The sequence below is a fragment of the Pleurodeles waltl genome, chromosome 10 (genome assembly GCF_031143425.1).
Source record: "Pleurodeles waltl isolate 20211129_DDA chromosome 10, aPleWal1.hap1.20221129, whole genome shotgun sequence".
In the NCBI taxonomy this organism is placed as follows: Eukaryota; Metazoa; Chordata; class Amphibia; order Caudata; family Salamandridae; genus Pleurodeles; species Pleurodeles waltl.
Window position 1 is genome coordinate 30042366 of NC_090449.1, and position 12218 is coordinate 30054583.

The following is a 12218-nucleotide window of genomic DNA, read 5'->3' on the forward strand; positions in this document are numbered from 1 at the left end:
CTCACCAGGAACCGCCATGGACTGCTGCTGCTGTGCTGACCTGTGACCTGCCTGGTCACTGTGAAGGACTTGCCACTTGCTGCCTTTCCCTTGTGCTGGCCTGTAGCTGGGCCCTCCACCTGAGGACCTTGTCTTAAGATTCTCCTCCCCAGGGGCAGGGTGCTGTGGCCCCTGACCCCTGCATCTATTTCTTCACGAGGGGTGCTTCTCCGTGGTTGCGGCTGCCATAGCACTGATTGCAGCGCACTTATGGAGCATTGGGAGCTCCTAGGCTCCTTGCTGCATTGTGCCCCTTTAAATAAGATCACTGCAGCGGGCCGGGAAGCTGGAAGAACACTCGCGCACCACTGCATCAGGTGCAGGCGAGTGTCTGCTCGGGCCCCAGGAGGGGTCTGATCTTCTTGTGGCTTCACGGCAGGACCAGGGGAAGGCGCGGGGAGTGCTTCCTTCACCCTGGCCTCTGCGTTAGGAGCAGGACGCTCCTTTTCTGCTGTTAGGTAAAACAGGCATTATTGTGCCCCCCCCCCCCCTTGGTGGAAGGGCCAGTGGAGGCCCGGGGGCCCCCAGAGATCGCGGGTCCCGGGAGGGGCCTGTCATTAAACCGGAGAGGGTGCGTGGTGCCCCCCTACTGCCCAAAGTTGTTTTTGCTGGCTTTGGCCCCCCTCGTGAGGGCCGGTTGAGGCCCTGGGGGGCCCCCAGTAATCACAGTCCCCGGAGGGGCCGGTCTATAAAAGAGAGGAGGTGCCTGTCGCCCTCCTCTGATCCCATAGTATAAGGGAGGCCCCCATTTTGCGCATAGGAGCGCTGGGGGCCCCATTGTTCGCCTTCTAGGCACTGGAGGTGCCTTCATCCAACCAGGTACTGTTTAAAGGACCAATATAGTTGCAATCCAAAGTTCTTTCTACAGACTTTTGTTTGATTCATATATTACCTACCTGCGTTTGATGTTTTTACATATGTGTATGCAAATGTTCCTTTTATGGACATGCTTGCTAATATGTTTTTCTAACTTGCCATATGTTTTCTAATGTTCCTACTATGGGCATTTTATGATATTCTTATGACAAGTGCTGTAATAACGTGTTTTCCTGACTACTGCTTATGTTGCAGAATACTGAGTAACCTGTGTGTTATGTGTGACTATTGCTAGGTTGCAGAATAACTAATGTGTAACGTTCTGACAACTGCTAAGGTAGCAGGATAGTACTGATATGTGATGTTTGGTCTGATAATTGCCTTGTGTACAATACAGTATATTTTCATATAATCTGGTGTTGTGTTTCCTTTGTGGTGGGGATATTGCGTCATGTGTGTTGTGTCTGTTGTGCAAACGCTTTACACATTGCCTCCGGGTTAAGCCTGACTGCTCGTGCCAAGCTACCAAGGGTGTGAGCAGGGGTTATCTTGGACGTGTAACTCCCTTGCCCTGACTAGAATGGGTAAGTTCTGCCTGGCTGAGGTGCATACCCTAGCCAAACAGAAACCCCATTTCTAACACTTATATGACCATCTTTCTTACAAATTATATTTTTATTGTGATGTCCTGTAGGGGTTGTTCTGAGCATTACAGTCAACATACTACAATATTTGCTGCACTCTCATCCCATAATGCTTTGCAGGGCATTCTTTAACAAAACATTTTTGCTCACAACTCACCCTGAAGTGGTCCTCTGGGTCTCCACACTATGTTAGTGGGGACCACAAAAGAATAACTCCTCCCTCCATTTAGTGTCTCTTTAATCTCTCTTATGGCCGGAACTTTTGTTTTACAGCTGAGAGAAATTTGTGTTTCAAGAGCCTTGTTTGTAATAGTATTACAGTAAGCCGCTAGGCCTAAAAATGTATAATGCACTATGCTCTCTAGGAGCTAAATATATGGTTACACTGCAATACTTTCAGTCATCTTTTTTCATGTGGTTATGCCCTCTAGGGCTAACTGTGTGGTAACACGACCATGTTTCTTACAAATGCTATTTTCATTGAGGTGCCCCCAATGGGCTGTTCTGGGCATTACAGTCTAATGCCAAACTTTTATATCTATCTGATAAAGGTTTTTATTGGGTTTATGTGATAATTGTTTATGTTTTATTAATCTCTCCCTATTGCAATTATGACCATGATTCTGGCCAACTTAACATCCTTCTTACACTATGACTGTTTGAACACTCTTGATATGTTTGGGTGATCCTTCTAGTTCATTTCTCTTGTTGCTCCCCAGTGGCTATCATGTTATGGGAATTGTGTCAGCCAGCCAACAACTCTGGTGGTGGAGTGGTAAAAGGGGTATTCTATTGGAATTACCATGGCGGATTTAAATTAGGATGCTAAATGGCAACATTATCATTTTTGGCTGTAGGTAAATGGAAGTGCTTTAGTTATATTCAGGGAAACTGGAATTATGTGGCAGGAGAAGGCCAAATTATGAGGCAGGGTTGACCAATTTATGTGTCAAGAAAAGTCCACTTATGAATTTACAACACCAATAGCTCTAACTCAAGCAAATGCGAGACCTATTGCATTGCAAATGCTTGTTTTATTATTTCAGCTCACAAACACCCTATCTCTTTCATATGAAAGAGTGACACACTAAGGATTAGTATGGTTTGTGGCCAGGGCAACAGTGTGACCATGTATTAGAAGTAATAAAATACCCTTTGCTGACATTATAAAGATGATACAAGTCACCCTGGAGGTCCACGACCTTATGAAGGAACTCTGCATTCTACCTTGTGGCCATGGGTCTCCTCCGTGACTTGCAATAACCTTATATTGTATGGTAGGGGTACTTTATCCCTTATATAAAGTCAATATGGGATCAAATGCACACTCCCCCTTCTATATCTTTATGAGTATTGCATTATATGGCCACAGTGTTGGCCGGAATATGTCCTAGGTTAGGCAGCTACTTGATTACTTCTGCGCCACATTAATCCTGACATGAGTATCTGTCGCACCACCATCACTTTAGAGACGGATCCTGGCACAGTTTGTGTGGATGATATCAGTCTGAATTTTGCCTTCCAATTTTTATTTTTGTATTCACCAACTCCATGCACTTAATTAAAATTTAGAATTTGCCTCGAAGGAAGATTATTTTTTTTTGTGTAAACTTTCAAGATGCCATTCTTTGGGTTATCAACAAGGTTCAAAGGTCACCATATCCTGTGATATCACAGGGTGTCAAAGTTCATGTGAGTTACTGCGGGCAAGAATTGTGTGGTCTTAATTTTATGGTTAGCTTTGGGAATTCTGTGAGATTTTAAACCATATGAATTGTCCCTTCTATGATCCACACTTTCAGAGGGCACCTCAGTAAAAGGCCCTTCCATGCATGTCACCTATAGTGCATTAATTACGCAGTCCTTCGTAGCGACACTCCCATACTAACGCAGCAGCGACCATGTTATCTGCACGTTCAACTGTCCTTTTAACTTATAATTTTTACATGCACGCACTAAGAGGGTGAGAACACGTATTGCGAACTCGGAAGCACCATTAAGTGCAAGCGCAGCTCGTCAGAAATGGTTGCCAACTTCCTAGAAGATGCACCTTCAGAAGATGCACATTCAAGAAGTTGTCATTGAAGGAATACAGCCTAGACCAGACTCAACAAGAACAAGTGAAGTTCTGTGTAACAAAGAACAGCGCTGGATATTCAAACTACAGACCAATGTGATTGGCCTGAAGGATTACATCCCATTGCTTCATGTGCAGTAGGTGTGTCCTACCAACGCAACAGTACACAGAATCAATATTTTGTGTACTATGGATTATTGGAATATTATACGTGGTAACCTCACACGGGCACCAAATTACAGTAAACCGGGTTCTTAACAAAGATAATTATTTGAATTTTGGCATAAAAGGAGGCTTAAGCAAAACATCTTCCTTGGAGAAGGCCTTCTTTTTGGTGTATTTGTACTCAAAATCAAGACTTATTGATAATAATCCCCCTTCCTAAATGTATGTAAACACTCCGACCCCCAAAATGGCGACCACAAGCACTGTGTTCCACCCCATTCAATCAGAACCTGCCACTTGGCGGATGGAGTCACGTGACTGTATGCGCTCCCTCATGCTGCACTCTTCAAGAGGCTTCACATTTAGAAGGGTTCAGGTCAGCATAACATGAACACACACAGATTGTAGCTTGCACTGCAGATCCATCAAACTCAAACTAGGTCATACATGTCAGTCAGTCATTTATAAAGCACGACAAATCACCTGACAGGGTCGCAAGGCGCTAGAGCTGCTTCATGGCACAGTGTTCATTTTAACAGCCTGACTGGAGTCCTTTTCTGCATTCCAGGTGCAATGAGCCTGTCTGTTGTTCAGGGGAAGGTAGTTCAAGCTTTGGCCGCCAGGTGAGAGAAGGAGCATCCTCTGCTGTTGCTTCGGTGGATCCGGGGGGTGTCTCCAAGGAAGAGTGAGGCAGATCTTTGGTGCCTGGTCAGTTGATGGACAGTCATGCATTTATTGATCTCCTTTGTTTTGCAGGACTTTGTATTCATGGGTCACATCTTGAACTGGAACTACTTCTGAATTGGGAGCCAGTGTAGCTTCTTGAGGTGGGGTGTGTGTGTGTGTGTTCTGCTGGGGAGGTAGAGGAGGAGTCTTGCCACTGAGTTTTGTATTGTCGGTAGTCTCTTCAGGCTGCGAGCAGTGATTCCCACGTAGTGTGAGTTCCCCTAGTCAAGCCTGCAGGTGACGAGGGCCTGTGTGACAGTCCTTCTGGTGTTGATGGGAGTCAACAGAAGATCTTGCAGAGCACGAGCAGGGTTTGGAAGCAGGCGGATGAGACTGCATTAACCTGTTTATTTATAGATTGCTCACTGACATATATGTAATTAAATACACTGCATACATACACAATACATGTAAATTAAAAACACTGAATGTTGTGGTTTGATGCCCTTTATTTTGGGTAATCAGCTTTGAAACTGATCTTGTCATGTCTGCACAAAGCCCTGTGTTGCCTTCCTTGCCATGTAATAGAATTTATTCATTCGGACTCATGGCTTACAAGAATGGCACTACTGAATTATATTGTCCCACACAGGCATTTTCCAGGAAAAAGACCTGTTTTTCACAGATGCCTGTTTTTGTAATGGCTGTACCCTGTTGTACAACTTTTGTATTACAGGTTAATGGGTCTGGATCCTATTAGAGCAGAGGAATTAAAAAAATAAAAGTAATTAAAAAAAAAAAAGACGTACCTCTTCCCGTCGCCGCTAACTCCTGCCACCTCACTCCTCTTCTTCTGGTGTCCCAGCATTCACTTGAACACCAGCACAGGTTCCCCAGCAAACCTAGTGCTGCTTTCATGCTAAAGCGAGAATGAAAGTAGCATTAGGATTGGTCTGAGCAGCTTGGACTGCTGCCCAGACACTTCCCTGGAGTCTGAGCAGTTTCTGCAGAAACCTAAGTGCGCATGTGTGTTTGGCTGGCCAAAAATGGCCGGCTAAACACAAATGCACAATTAGGTGCCCTCTCTCCTCCTCCCCTTCACAGCCCCGTCCCTCCCTTCACATGCTGCTGGTTGAGAAAGGAGCTGAAAGATAAAACGATAAACAAATATTGTTTTATTCTGTAGCTCCTGGTCAGACGGGGGGTGACGATCCTTTGCTATTGCGAAGGAGCCGCCTCTGCTTTGGGGTTACATTTAGACTGCATACACTTCCCCCTACATATATCTTTACATCCTTAAATCCAGGTAGTCAAAACAAGAGTAGGTTAGAAGGGATTTCACAGTCCTGATAAAGTACCACAGACACAATTAGGGCTATACAAGGAATGAAGATGTTGAGAAGCACAGATGAAGGGTCATAGCTCGCTCTCTTGTTTTTATGGTTATACAGGGACACACTGTCTACCTTAGACAATTAAGTAGAGTTATTCTTCTTAAAGAATGTGCTGCTCTCTTGTTGGGCACTCTTACTTCGACCGTTTTGAGCCCGCACTGAAAACAGACTTGCCTAAAGCTGTAAGAAAGCAACACAGAATTATGGGTGGTGAAAGGAGTTGAATGGGGAACACAACGTGGATGTGTGGGTGAGAAGGGAATAAGTAACACGGAGGCGGGTTGGAGGGGAATAAGCATCATGACAAGGGAGGGGTGGGGGAGAGAAGCGACTGATATGGACAGCAGGAGAAGAATGAAAATATAAACAAGTACCTCAATCACAGTGCTAGCAGCAGAAGGATCCTAATCCAGATGAAGCAATCAGTACTTGGTTGTTCCTCCCGCCTAAAGAAGAGGAAGTGAAGCCAGCTTGTGCTGCCCAATTAGACGGCTGCAAATGAGAGCGACAATGAAGCCCACAAATGGTAAGCAATGAGCGGGCTCCAATCTCTTTGTACAACCCCAAATCTCTTGCAAGCGAGCATGCATACACTAGCACATGCTCTGATGCAGGAGAGACCTAAAAATGAGCTCCTGTCTGGGCGCTACTGAAGGATAAGGTCCTCTGGTGAAATCAGCGGCAGGTAATCACGGTCCCCTGATTCTGCAGATCTTTTCCGGACGCCATGTTGTTTGGTGCGAGACACCATGGAAGCCTCCAGGTTCTCAGAAAATAAGAGAAAGCATTTTGTAGTCATTCCTTAATCGCAAGCCTCTATTGCACAAGGAATAGCGGCTGAATCGGGTCCTTTTGGGTCTCCTTCTTCTGTGATCAACTCAAAATGTAAGGATGGCAGGTCATATTCCAGATGCGGACTACGCTACACCTCAAAGTGGGAGGTGGGAACGTTCTTCGTAAAGGCCAACTCCTCCAGCGTCTAGAGTTGAACTTCTGCAGGCTATGGTCATCTAGAGACAAGCAAGCCTGATCTTGCACAGGCGTACTGGGCAGATTCTCATACTATATTGGATAGCAAATCTATTGCTCTCTCTAAAAACATCAGTACCAAGGAACTGCCAATTAATGCCAATGAAAATAAACTTAAGACAGACCTCGCCCCTTGATGCAGCAAAAAGGGCGGATGGTGGCCCAACAGGCCTAAATATAGACACGCAGAGGACTTTTGCAAGGGCAACAAAATGCAAAGCAAGGTCTTTCTTGTGGTTTGTGTGTTGTGGGCCTGCGGTGGGGTGGGATCAGTGGGGGGTGACGAGAGGAGGCTGCTTTGTGTAAATTATGATGCACAATATACATGTCCCCAAAATGCTAGGCCACATCACGCATTCATTAAAAGTGACAGTACATCTGCATGTTCTGCAGGGAATTTAGGGACAGATGTATCAGAGGGTTTTACCCAATTTTCGTCTTTTGGAAAAAGCTCTAGTACGTATGGGCCTTAGTGCAGGCAGGATTGTATGAAAAAAGAATACATTTGCACAGGTTAATTAAACAGGTAACTTAGATCCAAAAGCAGAAGTAATTGAATTTGCTCGCATTTTACCTTAGTTCTTACATGAGTGACTATGCAAAATGTAGGAAAATGGGGTGACAACTGATGCAAAAACTCATGTAAGATACTATCCAGTCTCTAACACCAATGTCTTATCGCTCACACCTGGCGATGGTGCAAAGGGACCTCCACACACCCCGGACCATCTGTTTTGTTAAGGGGGTAAAGGCTGGCAGGTGGTGGGGCAGAGCTTTAAGTGGGGCAGAGTCCTCTGGGTTTCAGACCAGACAATAAATAAAAACTGACTTTGAATTCCATTTCAGACCCTATATTGACGACACTTATAGGGAACAGGCTGATCGATTTCTCAACAATGGTATCTCAACAATGACTTCTTTATGCATCCTGTTAATCTGTACTTTGAAGTGGGCACCTGTAGGTGCCTTCAGGAGCTCAGTTGGGGGTGTGGGGGGTGAGTGTGTATAGAGGACCATGAGTCAGCCTTCTGCAGTGGAGGTTGAAGGCAGCGGTTCAAGGTTCTCAGAGTTTATGCCAGCGGGTCATAAACAGAGCCACTGGAATTATGCAGCAGAGAAGTACCAAATTATGGAGCCGGGTTGAACAAATTATGCAGCAAGAAAAGACAGATTATGCGGCATAATGCAGCATATTTTGTGATAGTATTACTTCATTATTTTGCCATTTTTACAACTGATAATAGTGTCTGGGAATAGAATTCCCTTATTATTAACAATTATATACCCAAATACAGCAACAAGCAACCTAAAGATGACCACTTAAACTTTACGGAAACAATTCCAGTGCGCAGGAACCCGCGTCACCATATTTTTTGTAACTTTTTATCCGTTTGAGCTAGAAACAATTTTTGTTGTTAAAATCTGTAGATTATGCGGCAGGTGATGGATTATGTGGCAAATGCAGCAAATACGTAATGATGTGAAATTTGCTGCAGCCGCAGAATCGCATAATTCCAGAAGCCCTGGTGGGAAGGCGCTCTGCATACATGCTCATCCAATTCTTGGCTCCTCTACAGAGCACACGGAGCAATGACAACACGTGCACTTGTGAGTACTTGTGAATGTGTGTAACGACAGTACAAAGCTGCTGAAATACTGACAGGACAAAAGTAAAATGAAGTGGTTGCGGGTGAATGGGGGGCTGATGGTGAAGGAATGCAAGGAATTATCTGCAGAAGGTGGGGATGAAAAGAAGGAGCAGGATAGGAAGTCATGGGTGCTCAGAAGCCCGAGGCCAGCACTACTGACGATTGGGGCGCCGAATACCAAGGATGCGTAATCTTAATTCCACCTCATGCCTCTTTAATCCATCAACAGACACTCCCTGCCCCCTTATCTCACTCCTTTAAATTCCTGCTTTCACTCGTCGCCGCTTTTCTGCCTTTCACTTCCTCCTTTTTCTAGCTCGGGGTCAACGTCTGACGACGTGAAATAGAACATGTGGCCGTCTCCAGCAAATGTGGTGGGACCCACCGGGAAACACCTGTTCAAATTAAGCAGCGGAGATATGCAGAGGGAGGATTTCAGAAAGATGTGGGGAGAAGGTGTGTAAGTGTCAGAGAGAGTCTCCAGAGGGAATCGGTGTGGAGGAGAGAGGAGGAGCAGGCGTGGCACTCTGAAGACCACTACCCCAGCCACAGACCACAAGCATGGGTAATTCATAGGCTTACCTTTTCAGAATGAAAAATGTTCAATGCTAAGTTTTCACAGCATCGTTATTGCTCATTTATCCCATGCTGCTAACAAGCATTGGCATAGCCCACACGTCTGGCATGCTTTGGGTGCACGGCAGTTTTTGTGTGATGCTTCTAGATGCAGTAACAGAAAGCTCACAGAGAGGGACCCAGATCCTAACCTCGTGCTCGCTCTGTGAAGCACAGGATTTTAGTTTACATGTTTTAAGCCACGCCCTTAATTACATGGGCCACACCTCGTCGAAAGGGTTCATGGTTAGTTACGCATCTTTGACCACGCTCCTTTGTAGTGGCAGGAAAATGAAAGATGCAAGGCAGCTGCGTTGTCTCAATATTCTTTAATTCAGTGCTATAAACAATAAGCCCACGAGGAGCCGGCAAGAGTGCATCAGCGTCCGATCTCCGCGCTCCGCTCCCGTTTGTCCCTCGCACCGCCCCCTGGCGTCACGACCATCCTCGATCCGGATTGGCCACGACGTCATGAGGAGGTCAAACACAAAGGAAGGACCAAATCCTGTCCCCCGCGTCTCGTACGTTAACTTCACGTACAACATCTCCTTCTTTTAACAGAACAAGAAAACATATGGAACTTCATCTCATAACAAAATCTTCGAACCTCTTGGGAGCTCGGATATGCCTCACTGGCCTGCTCGGAGTAATATACTGGGGTGAACCCATCCTGACGGCGCATGCATCCTCTCGGCCTGAACTCATTACGTTGTGACTGTCGCTTTTCACAGGTTCGGGCCTGCTACCATTCTGTCCCTCGGCATCCACCAAGCTGCGCCATGCTTCTTCACACCGCTCTGCACTTCCGTGCCCGATTCGCCCTCGCATGGAGGGCGTATTCACACACTCCTCATCACCAGCGACTACATTCCTGGCTTCGTGACTTTGCCACTCATCTACATCGTCCGTGCTCTCAGCACCATACACACGACTACCTCTCATGATGATTTCCTCTTGACCAGCCTTGAGCCTGACGATGTCGTCCTTGCTTCGCCACCCCCCTCCTTCCAAACAGACTGCCCCTCTCGTCACTCCTTGCACATGTACATGGGTTTGGAACACAGATTCCCCTTTCTTCACCTTGTTAGGTTTCTTCACCAATACACAATCCCCCTGCACTATATTTTTAGTTTTGGCTCTGTTCACAGTGTCAGCATATCGCTTGTTGCTTTCCTGTTTAGCTATTATTCTTCCTTTGACACTCAAACTCTCATCAGATACCACCTCTATTTCCTCCCTCATGTCATACCATTTATTGAATTTGGGGGTAAGCTCACTCATGCACCTTCTCATCAAGTAGAACGGAGTGTGTCCCGTAACTTCACTGGGCGTGTTATGAAAAGTGTGCACCTTGTCCGCCAGAAACGCTTTCACATCCATGTTGGAGGCGACTGCCTGTTGTACACCCTCTTTAAGGAACCTATTCATCCGCTCAACCTGCCCATTGCTCTTCGGGCTGTACAGCGGTGTCTTCTCCTGCTTAATCCCTAACCTGGACAGAAAATCCGTCATCTGCCTGGACACTAGCTTGGTGCCATTGTCGGACACCATGATCTTCGGCTGCCCCTCAATCGCGAAAATTTTCGTCAATGCCTTGATCACTCGTTCAGTGGTAACTTCCCTGACGAACTTGTAGTGAATCCATTTGGAGAAGTAATCCGTGAGGACGATGAGATGTCTACAATCTTCTGGTAGCAGGGTAAATGGGCCCGCGAAATCAATGGCAATCTTGTTCCATGGGCCAGCAGGAATGTCCACCAGCTGCAGCTCCCCCTTTGCCGTCTTCCAGTGCTTGTCGGCCCTTAAGCACGGTCCACACCGATCAATGAAGCTGCTGACGTCGCTGCACATCCCTGGCCACCAGTAGTACTGCTTGAGGAGATTCTTTGTAGCGGTACTGCCCGGGTGGCCCTTATGGGCAATCCTGATTAGCTTGTCTCTCAAACTTTCCGGAGGTACAAACAGCTCGTGTCTCTTCACAAAGCCGCCCTCAATGGTGAGTTCAGAGCTAACTTGTTGAAAACTCCTGAGTGCTCCGTGCAAGTTCCGGACTGGGGGCCAATGAGCCTTCATGTGGTCCATCACCCTCTGAATAGTCGTGTCCTTCTCCTGAGCCGTCAACCACTCTTCCTCCGATATGGATCCCTCGCACATGGCTGTCGCGTCAATCATTGCCACCACGCATTCCGTGTCATCCAGGGAACCATCCTCCTCACCCGTGACCGGTAAACGCGATAGGCAATCCGCCCTGCAGTTGAGACCACCCTTGATGTGTCTGATGATAAAGTGATATTCTTGCAACTTGGACAGTAAACGTAGGAGCCTCGAGCTGGCTTTGCCATTGCCACGTCCTTCACCGTCCATCATGTATATCAAAGGTTTGTGGTCAGTGACCAGTTCGAACTCCCTGCCCCACAGATAGTTCCTCAGTTTCTCCACGGCCCAGACGCACGCGAGCGTCTCCCGCTCGATGGTGCTGTAGTGTTTCTCTGCTTCGTTCAATGACCGGGATATGAATGCGACTGTGTTCTCCTTCTTCCCTTGGAATTGGCAAAACACTGCACCAATACCCTTGGCACTAGCGTCAACCGTGATTACGTTCCGGAGGTCCTTGTTGTACGGCTGTAATACTGGAGCCGCGGCGATTGCCTGCTTGACGGATTCAAAAGCAGCGCTTTGTTCCTGCGTCCACGTGTATTTTTCGTTCTTCCGCAGCAGTTTCCTTAGAGGTTCCACAGTGGTCGCGTATCCTTGCATGAACTTGGAATAGTATTCGCTGAGTCCCAGGAATGATCGCAAGGCGTCTTTGTCTCCTGGGCAAGGAGCATCTCGTATGGCCCTCACTAAGTCATCTTTAGGCGCGATGCCATTTGGAGTAAGCACATGCCCTAAATATTCTATCTTCGCTTCCATGAACTTGCACTTGTCCTTGGAGACCGTCATCCCCCTTCTTTTTAGCACCTCCAGCACTCTGCCTAGCAGTTCCAGGTGTCCCTTCTCATCTTCCGTGTGTATCAGAATGTCGTCCTGGAAGGCTTCAACTCCCTTCATATCGCAGAAGAGAAGGTCCATCAGCTTTTGGAAGACGCCCGAGGCCGATGCAAGGCCGAACGGAAGACGGACG

General features: G+C 46.8%; 1 protein-coding gene across 1 annotated transcript in view; it reads right to left on the minus strand.

Moving 5' to 3' along the window:
- The window catches only part of PTPN18 (protein tyrosine phosphatase non-receptor type 18), a 266237-nt gene that overhangs the window by 231604 nt on the left and 22415 nt on the right, over positions 1-12218 (minus strand). The window lies entirely within an intron of this gene.